At 36.9% G+C, this 10,201-nt stretch overlaps 1 non-coding gene across 1 annotated transcript; it reads left to right on the top strand.

The window, feature by feature from the left end:
- Positions 1 to 5,536: 5,536 nt before the first annotated feature.
- On the top strand, positions 5,537 to 5,641 carry LOC125166878 (U6 spliceosomal RNA). Its single transcript, XR_007152587.1, has one exon. It is a non-coding gene; the product is annotated as a U6 spliceosomal RNA (small nuclear RNA).
- Positions 5,642 to 10,201: the final 4,560 nt, after the last annotated feature.

Raw genomic sequence — 10,201 nt, 5'->3', positions numbered from 1 at the left:
AGGTGAATTAGGAAGATTGCTAAATCTGTGGCTGCAGAGGCAGGAAATAAGTTGGAATTTGAGGATTAGAGATGGAGAAACAGAAAAAAATCCTGGATCAAATTGGGGTGTGATTGAGTGGAAGAGTAAGAATGATTCTGATCAATTGCTTAGAAGAGTGTGACAAAACCTGTCGGTGGGCACTGCAAGAAAATCTGCTAGAAAAACCTTCCTGGAGCACTTTTTTAGAATGTCAGTTGTTTAATGGTAGTTTACATTACATTACTTCCCACATTACAGCGTCAAATGCAAATTTTGCATGAATTTTTAAGACAAAACGTAGGACTTCAAGGACAATTTACCCTTGCCTAGGCTGCTTTGGGTTGTGCTAAAGCCATCAGGGTGGCATGCCCAGTCTCTCTCCTTTGTTATTATAAAGGATATTTCAGTGGGAAAGTCTGAGAGTCAAGGGAGGAACATCAAAGAGTGGTCTAGGCTTGCACTAATGGGCAGTAGGTGCATGGTCATGTGGATGGATCAGATGATTTTAAAGGCCAAGGAATGAAACGTTTTTTTTTTTTTTAATTAAAAAAATTTTTTTTAACATTTATTTATTTTTGAGACAGAGAGAGACAGAGCATGAACGGGGGAGGGTCAGAGAGAGAGGGAGACACAGAATCTGAAGCAGGCTCCATGCTCTGAGCTGTCAGCACAAAGCCCGACAGGGGGCTCGAACACAGGGACCGTGAGATCATGACCTGAGCTGAAGTCGGACGCTTAACCGACCGGGCCACCCAGGCACCCCAAGGAATGAAACGTTTTGTATATCCATTAATATCATTGTGTCATTGCATCAGTCTGTGCCTACATCAATGAGTGAGTATCATCACCAAAAGTGGTACTTTTTAAACAGTGAGTTACAATGGTTTAACAGTACATGAAACCATTTAAGGGCATTGTTACTCGTGTTGGAAAAAAAAGAGAAACAAATTAAAAAATTCACATTTTTAGCATTTTTTGTGAAGATTTTGTTATATGAGGTGACTGCAATGGGTTGTAATGTATAACATATTTACTGTGGATTGTGCTAAAAAATTAAGTCACTATTCTAAAATTTTTTTTAGTTTAAGTAAAACTGTTCCTTGATTAAGTAAATTTGACCCTGTAAACAAATTTAAAGTCTTTTAACAATTTTAACAAGTATTTTTTCTTTTTTTAAATTAAAAAAATATTTTTAATATTTATTTATTCCTGAGAGATAGAGAGAGACAGAGTGAGCAGGGGAAGGACAGAGAGAGAGGGAGACACAGAATCTGAAGCAGGCTTCAGGCTCCAAGCTTCAGCACAGAGCCTGATGCAGGGCTCGAATCCATGAACTGCGAAATCATGACCTGAGCCAAAGTCAGACATTTAACCAATTGAGCCACCCAGGAGCCCCTCAAGTATTTTTTTGAATGATAAATATGCTAATGCAAATTAGAAACATCAAGCTCATTTTTTTTTTTTTTAAGGTTTATGGCTTATCAGAGCAAGGAAACCAGTGGAAATAAAAATGCTCTAGTACAGCACAAGATGTCACAGGTCTCTAGCATCTTTACACATTTATTTTTGGGGGTTAAAATAAATACATGTGTTTAAACATCTTCTAAAGAATAAAGAAGTCATGTTTTCAACAGATAATTTTCTTAATACATTTTATGACTCCCCATCATATCTTAAATCTTAGTGTTCCTGCTCCACAGACTTTTTCTAGGTCTTTGATTTTTACTTTTATTTCTTACAGTGATATTTGCAGCATTACGTCCCAGCATCTGTCTTGGCTTTTAGTAAGGATTATGTAGAGTTTTTCCTTCCTGATTACCCCTCTTCTCAGTATCAAAGCCTAAAGATGCAATCAAATCAGAAAAACAGCAGCCTTTATTTCTTAGGACATTTGCACTTCTGAAGACAGCACACTGGTGCATACCAAGTTCCTAGTTCCTCTGCTCAGCTCAGGAACATTCCTTCTGGACACTTTCTCACATGTATATTCAATAAAATCATTGAAAAGTGATAGTAGGGCAAACCAAGAATTCTATAATAATATTGACTTAAAAGGAGTAATATAACATTTGTGTGTCTCCTGGCCCCACCCCCATCCCAAATTCATGTGTTGAATTCCTAACCTCCAATGTGACTTTATTTGGAGATAGGGACTCAAAAAAAAGGTAATTAAGGTCAATGAGGTCATAAGTGTGGGGCCTTAATCCAAGAGGACTGCTGTCCTTATAAGAAGAGGGAGAGACACTAGGGTGGTTCATGCACAGAGAAGAAGCCATCTGAGGACACTGGAAGAGGGTGGCGGTCTGCCAGCCAAGGAGAGAGAGGTCAGAGGAAAAATCAAACCTGCTGACACCTTGATCTTGGACTTCCAGCCTCCAGAAATGTGAGAAAATTTATTCCTTTTGTTGAAGGTACTCAATATATGTGTGTGTGTGTGTGTGTGTGTGTGTGTGTGTGTTTAATGGCAACTCTTGCAAACTAATACATTGATTGTGTTTCCTTTTTGCTGTGTGTTCTACAAAACTCAGAACCAAACATGAATTTCATATAAACCATACTGTTGTTTCTCATTGTTCACATGTTTTTGGCCTTTCTTTTGTGACACAGATTTTTTCTATTTAAATTTTATTAGCTTATTATTTGTTTTCATTGTTTACTGCCTGAAAGCCTTGCAGGACAGAACCAGGACAAAGAAATAAGTAGCACTTTAAATGAATTCTTTGTCCTTGTAAGTTCTTCTCCTCTTTTACAGGCTTACCTTCTCAGTATCCTGTGCAGGTCCCTTTTCATTTTCTAGACCCTTTAATGTTGGAGTTCTGCAGGGCTCAAACTTAACTTTGTCCTGTGTAAACCGGCTTCCTGCAGGATCTCGGTCAGTCTCCGGAAACTTTAAGTACCAGCTATATATACATTCAGCCTAAACTGTTCCCCTGAACTCCTCACACAAATATCCAACTGTTTATTCAGTATCTTCACCTGGATGTCTAACAGGCATCTCATATTTAATCTGTCCAAAGCCAAGCCAAGCTCCTAATTCTTCTCATCCCTCCCTAGGGTTTTGATAAACGCCATCTTGGTCTTGTCCATCCCAGTAAACAGCGACTCATCCTTCCAGCTGTCTAAACCTAAAACCTTGGAGTCAACTTTGACTTTCCTTTCTTTCATCTCCAATTTTAAGTTTCATCTGAACTGTTGACATTTTACTCATCACCGTCTGAAGTTTAGGATGTCCATCAACAAATAATAAATCAAGTCCTGATTTGATGCATTTATCAAATTTCCTGGGGTAAATATTCCCACCATGGCCAACCAATTTCAGACTTCTAGAGTGCTGTTATTTATTTATTTATTTATTTATTAGTTTTTAATTTTAAAAAGTGTTTTATTTATTTTTGTGAGAGAGAGGGACATAGATCCTCTGTCCCTCTGCGCAGACAGCAGTGAACCTAATGTGGGGCTCCAAATCATGAAGTGAGATCGTGACCTGAGCCTGAGTCTGAGGCTCACCCAAGGGAGCCATACAGACACCCCTACAGTGCTGTTATTTAAGATGGAGTTGGGAAGACACTACAGCAGTAGCACTCCCTTACACAGCATTTCTACCATTCAGATTCAGGAGGCATGCATAACCTCAAAAGCATGGATAATAATAAAATGTAGCCAAATAGTTAGGAAGTGATTAGTTTTAAATATTTATTACCTTTGTTTTTATAAAATTAATTTAATTTTAGGTTGATAGAATTTAATTTTTAGTGACGACTGTTTTATAACTGGCTTGCAAAATTCCTGGAAACTTAAATAATTGTTTTTGTGAGCTGGCAAGAGTGGGCTCTGGTACAATACTGGCAATTTTGCTTATCATCCTGTATCAAATGGCTATCCCCTTCCAATCACTCTTTATCCTCTTTATCCTGCTATATTTTTCTCCATTAGTATTTAACACACACACACACAAACACACACACACACAAACACACACACACACTCACACACACACATTTTTTTTTTTCTTGGCACTGAAACTTGAGGGATGTAAAATTTGTTTATGTTGTTCACTTCTGTATCCCCAGTGCTTAGAACAGGTCTTGCACAGCCTTTAGGTGCTTATGTATTGAAAGAATGGATGAGTTTATTAATGTTTTGTTCAAAATTGATATTAGCTTGTTATGGAAAAAAGAAAAGAACTGGGAATCAGAATACTATTCTGTGCAGTCGCTGCATGCAACAGTCACTCTCACAACTTCCCTATGAGGGAAATATTATTATTATTACCATTTTACAGATGAGGCAACAGGGCACAGCTTTGCCCAATGACAAATAGCAGATAACACAGCCAGGATTCACACTCTGACGTTTTGGTTCCAGAAACAACACAATAAAGAAAAAGGTTTTTTTTTTTTTTTTTTAATTGTTGAAAAATTTAAAAATGTACAGAAGTAGATGGAATAGAATAATGAAATTCAAATATCCATCATCCAACTTTAATATTTATCAACTCATGGCCAATTTCTTTTCATCTACACTCCTTTTCCTGACTAGGTTATTTTGAAAGTGATCCAAATAATCATTTTATTAATATTTCCATGTTTATCTCTAAAAAATAAATACTAATCCACATTCTGGTTGGAAATTTTGTACTATCCATTTTTGGCCTAGTGTTTGTGGGTGCTATTTAATTTTTTCTGAAATAAAGTTTCCTCATCTGCAAAATGGATACACTATTTTTTCTCAGATTTTTTTTGAATATTGATTAAAGCAATATATTCAAAACACTTCGTTCAACTACAAAACATTATATAAAGGTTGGGTTTTCAACTCCTATGTCATTACCCACATTGTGCTATTCACACACTTAAAGGCTCTACATCAAAGCCTAGGTTGGCTGAGTACAGACAAGCATGACCTGCTTTTTCCCAGCAATGTGGTTTCTCAAATAACATCATGCCTCATAAATACGCCAGAGTTCTTACAGAGAGTCAGCAGTTACATGGAATGTATCAGTCCTTACAAGACTGAAAAGCCTTAAGAGAAAACAATAAAGTATTACTTTTATATTATAATAAAGAAAAGCTGCTGAGCATCATAAATATTTACAAGAACCTATCACAACTTGCTTCCCAAATAAGAGTCTAAATGTATGTAACATTGTACAAGGATGAGAGACAGAACAAAATGAGAGGCACACCTTCATGGAGCCTCAATTGTATTCCATCATAAATAACATAAAACATTCTTTTAAATAATAATAATCATATCAACATACACTTTTAGAGTTCTTAATATGTGTCCAGTACTGTTGTAAATGTTTTTAAATATTAGCTCATTTAACACTCACAACTCTATGAGGTAGATGCAATTGTCTCCATCTGGCGGTTGGGGAAACAGAGGTACAATGAGCTTAAGAAATTTGTCAGTGTCAGAGAGCAAGTAGTGGGGAAGCCATCATTTAAATTCAGGTGTCTGCTTTAGAGCAGCTTCTGCTGCTGTGCTATTTCTCCTATCAAAAGAAAAAGGAGGGCTCACTTCAGCAGCACCTATACTAAAATTGGAACTACACAGAAGATTAGCATGGGCCCTGTGCAAGGATCACACGCAAATTCATGAAGCATTCCGTATTTTTCTGGATTGATGCCAAGTTCAGGGTATTTGTGGTAGTCATGCTCCGCTGTTAAGTTAGAATATTTGGGTGAGAGGTCATATATCATGGTTTACTAAATAAATGACTTTGGGTAAATAAAAAATAAAAAAAAAAAGACGACGAAGCAGAAGAAAGAGAAAGGGAAAAGTAACCAATAAAGCAATGGCTTTCAAACATCTAGGTATTCAAGTACTCCCTTTGCAATTCTTATTCATAAAAAAATATTCAGGATTCAACATACTGGTCAGTTGCTTATATTTTCTTCTAAGACACACTTGAAAATAAATTCATATTTACTAAAATAAAAAGAAATACAGGTGACCCTTGAACAAGATGAAGGTTAGGGGCACCAGGCTCCATGCAGTTGAAAATCTGTGTATTACTTTGGACTCCCCAAAACTTAACTACTAATAATCTGCTGTTGACTGGACACCTTACTGATAATATAACCAGATTAACACATATTTTGTTTGGTCTGTATATGACATACTGTGTTCCTTTTTTAAAATATGTATTTTTTAATGTTTATTTTTTATTTTGGAGAGAGATAGAGAGACAGAGCGTGAACAGGGGAGGGACACGGAGAGAGGGAAACAGAATCCAAAGCAGGCTCCAGGCTCTGAGCTGTCAGCACAGAGCCTGACATGGGGCTCAAACTCTCGAACCATGAGATCATGACCTGAGCTGAAGTTGGATGCTTAACTGACTGAACCACCCAGGTGCCCAACATACTGTATTCTTAACAATAAAATAAGCTAGAGAAAATAAAATGTTATTGAAAAAATCATAAGGAAGAGAAAATACATTTACAGTACTGTAAAAAATATGCATATAAGTGAGCCCATGCGGTTCAAACCTGTGTTGTTCAAGGGCCACCTGTATATTTACATGTACTTCATTCCAGATGATCTCATTTATCATGATCTTGGACGCATTGGATTATGGAATAGACTGCAGCAAAACTGAAACAAATCGGTAATTAAGGTGGCAAAATTTGAATTCATGGCAAGTGTGTTGTGTAGAGTTGGGCCTTCTGGGCACATTATTCTGCTGTCAGAAATGTGTGTAAGAAGTGTGAAATAAGCTGCTTAGGGACTGAGGCTTAGAAAACAAAAAACAGGGGCACCTGGGTTTCTCAGTCAATTAAGTGTCTGATTTCAGCTCAGGTCATGATCTCATGGTTTGTGAGTTCGAGCCCCACGTTGGGCTCTGTGCTGACAGCTCAGAGCCTGGAGCCTGTTTCGGATTCTTTGTCTTCCTCTCTCTCTCTCTCTCTCTCTCTCTCTCTCCACCCCTCCCCCCACTCCCACTCCATCTCTCAAAATGAATAAATGTTAAAAAAATTAAAAAAAAAAACCCGAAAGACAAAATCTAGGGATACATATCTGTAAACAGTGGATATTGGTCATGGGGTTTCTCAGGAGTTCTTATTTCCTGACACTAGGGATAACACCCTGAATAACAGTCCTTGTTCTCAAGTACCTCAGAGCCTACTGGGCAAGACAGATCTGTAGATATTTTAGAGCAACGTGATATGGAGTTCGAGAGGGGTTTGCAAAGATAGTAAGTTTGTAGGGTAAGAAGTGTTCATGTTCTGTCTGGGAGAATAAGAAGTGGCTTATTTATGACTTTTAGAGAAAATGTGGAAGAAAGAGAAAGACTTTGAATCTTGCAGAAGGGTAAGAAGGGAAAAGCCTAACGGTGCCATTAGTCAATCGCACGGAGGAAAAAAAAAATTGCAGCTAAGGGATCTATGCCAATACATGCAGAACATGTGTCCATGTTGAATCTTTTGTCTCTACAGCTCAAACTCCCTTGACTTTTACACTTAAGAATTGGAGGTGGAGCTAGAATTGTGTTTGCTTCAAGAGCCTATCATGTTTGGGCTTGTCTTATGACGAAGTGATGTGGGGCTACCAAGACTGCCTGACATTGAGAGAGTATAATGTCATGTTTAGGAAATAACATATTTGGAATACAAATCACTAGAAAGTAGAGAAGTCTGCATATTAATCTTTGGGGTTTTGGGGTCTGGGAGACCAGATTTAATTCTGGGCTCTATCTCTTGCCAACTGTGACATGTGGGTAATTAATTTAATTTCTTGATGACTTTGTGTTTTCGTTTGTAAAACTGGTGGCACCACCAACTTGGGGGGTGCTCATAAAGATTAAATTAGATCATGTATATGTAGAACACATTCTGGCAACAAAGAACTTCATGGAAAATAACTTGTTATGTGGGAAAAGTTACCACTGTTGGTTAGATTATGTGTGGGTTGGGAATGGCCAGCCAATGTTTTGAGGGAGGAATTATCCTCTAGTTTAGGTTCTTGGAATTCAGGTTTAAATTCCAGAATGAGGGAGTACAAATGGAGGACAAGTGGAAGTCAAAAAAGCAGAGGTATCTATACTTCTTGATGGCAGTGGCAATGGTGCCAGTAGCTATAGAAGTTCAAGCTCCATTGGGGAACACTTGGCCCCTTCAATACCAGGCATTCAGTGTAAACTTCAGTGGGCTGCAATAGTGTGCATGCTTTTGTGTGGGACAGTAGAGACCCCCTCAGTAATCCCCATTCTGGCTACTGCATTGGATGTCAAGGGCAATAGGAGACATCACTTCAGTAAGCTAGAACAGAAGAGTACAGCCAATACAATATTCAGAAGAACACATTCTTAATTTTTTTGGTGGCTCAGTTTTCCCCAGAGCATGCTAGGACAGAACCAGAAAAATCCTGATGCTTGATTACCATTGTGATTATTTTTTTCCCTTCGGCTGGTGTGTTCCGGGAAACATAGTTTCCACTTAAGTAATAGTGGAAGGGAAGGAAGTAAGAAGATTTCTCCTAATAATAGAAACGAACAAGAAAGTGGCAAATAATATTCAGTATAGGCAAGGGTAATGGTTAGCATCCAGTAATTAATAATACAAAGTATGATTTCAAGGTAAAGGATTCTGAGATATCAATTTGAATTCAAGGGTAGATTTTCAAGTAATCACTCAATGTATTCATTTAATACAAGGCAAGTGAAATATTGGGAAGTTAGGGAAGTTATTATAATGAGAAAATAAAGCATAGTTTTCTTTTATTCAAAAAACCATGGTGTGTTTTTTTTGGCAACATACTCAAGGAAGACAATAGAGCTAAAAATAAATAAAGGTCGGTGGGAGAAGGAAATGAAAATTAGAGAATGGAAACCTTCCACGTAGAAGCAGATTTGAAAGACTGGAGTCTAATGTGGAAAAGACCCAAAGACCCAGGAGATAGAATCAAAGTCTATTGCACAATAAAGGGTGTGGATGGGGAGAGTGCGGACTTGGTCATCAAATCCCTAAAATTCCAGCATTATTAGATAATCACTAAAGCTTCAAAAAATTTAATTTAGGACAAATAAAGGGAAAATCTATTTTAAAAAGTGAGTACTATATATATAAAATTTATCCTGAACAGGTTGAAAACCTAAATATCAAATTTAAAATTTAGAAGAGCATGAAAATCAATTTGTAATAAACTTTAGTGAACATTTAGGCAGCTTGGTGTTTTTCAAATCTTTCTATATTAACACATGGGGAACAATTAATATGGTCTCTATCTGTCTACAGACAGAATTGGGGTACTTGGTTGAATGGAATTGTTTCCATCTTTTGAGAAAATTCAAGTGGTTTGATACTTTACAGTCTCCTAAGTCAGTAGCTGAGTTAAGAATATAAACCCTGTTATCTGACTTCCATTTTAGGATGACTTAGGGAATAGCACCTATAATTCATGAGAACACTATTGATATTTTGAATTATAATCGTTAACAATATTAACAACAAGAGATATATATTTTTTAGGTAAAATCACCATCTTATGTAAAGCACTTCATTCTTTGGCAAATCATAAGCCTCTTAGTCTGAGAGCAACTTGCTAAATAATTCTTAATATAATATTTTAGTCTGTGAATAAACAGAGGGCATCACATATAATTATTGCTCTGGTATGAACTTTACATAATAGTAACAAAGAACCTGAGCCTAATTAGTCTCTTCCAGTAAAAGTATTTGAGAAATTTTCCATTGCCCAATACCTTCCCATAATGGAAAATACACTGCATGGGAGGTATGTGTAAATATTTGATTCGTGTTTTACTGATTTCAGTGTCACAACCTATCAATCATTAACACTTCAAAAAACATATACCTGGTTGGTTGTTTCCAAAGTACATTCTTTCTCTGAAGGATTTTTAGACTCTTAGAGAGGTCCCTGGTGAACACCCAGTCTAATTTTTAATGTCATGGGTGGTGAAAATGAGACCAAGAATGCTTAAATGACTTTCACAGAGTCCTCTACCCAACCTTAGCTCCTCCTAAGACCAAGGTCTTTAGGATCCCAACTCAGGGTTCTTCTTAAGATACTAAGAAGTATCTGAAAGATGTATAGAAATACAACAACATTGTCATAGTTATAGAAACTAAAGTGAAGAAATTTAGAAAATTATAGGTGCTATCCTTTATTTCGAATGCTATTATAGTTGGTCACTTGATAAAATTAACTAATAGCC

Source organism: Prionailurus viverrinus, chromosome B2 (assembly GCF_022837055.1).
Source record: "Prionailurus viverrinus isolate Anna chromosome B2, UM_Priviv_1.0, whole genome shotgun sequence".
Lineage (NCBI taxonomy): Eukaryota > Metazoa > Chordata > Mammalia > Carnivora > Felidae > Prionailurus > Prionailurus viverrinus.
This window is presented reverse-complemented; position numbering and strand designations above follow the sequence as displayed.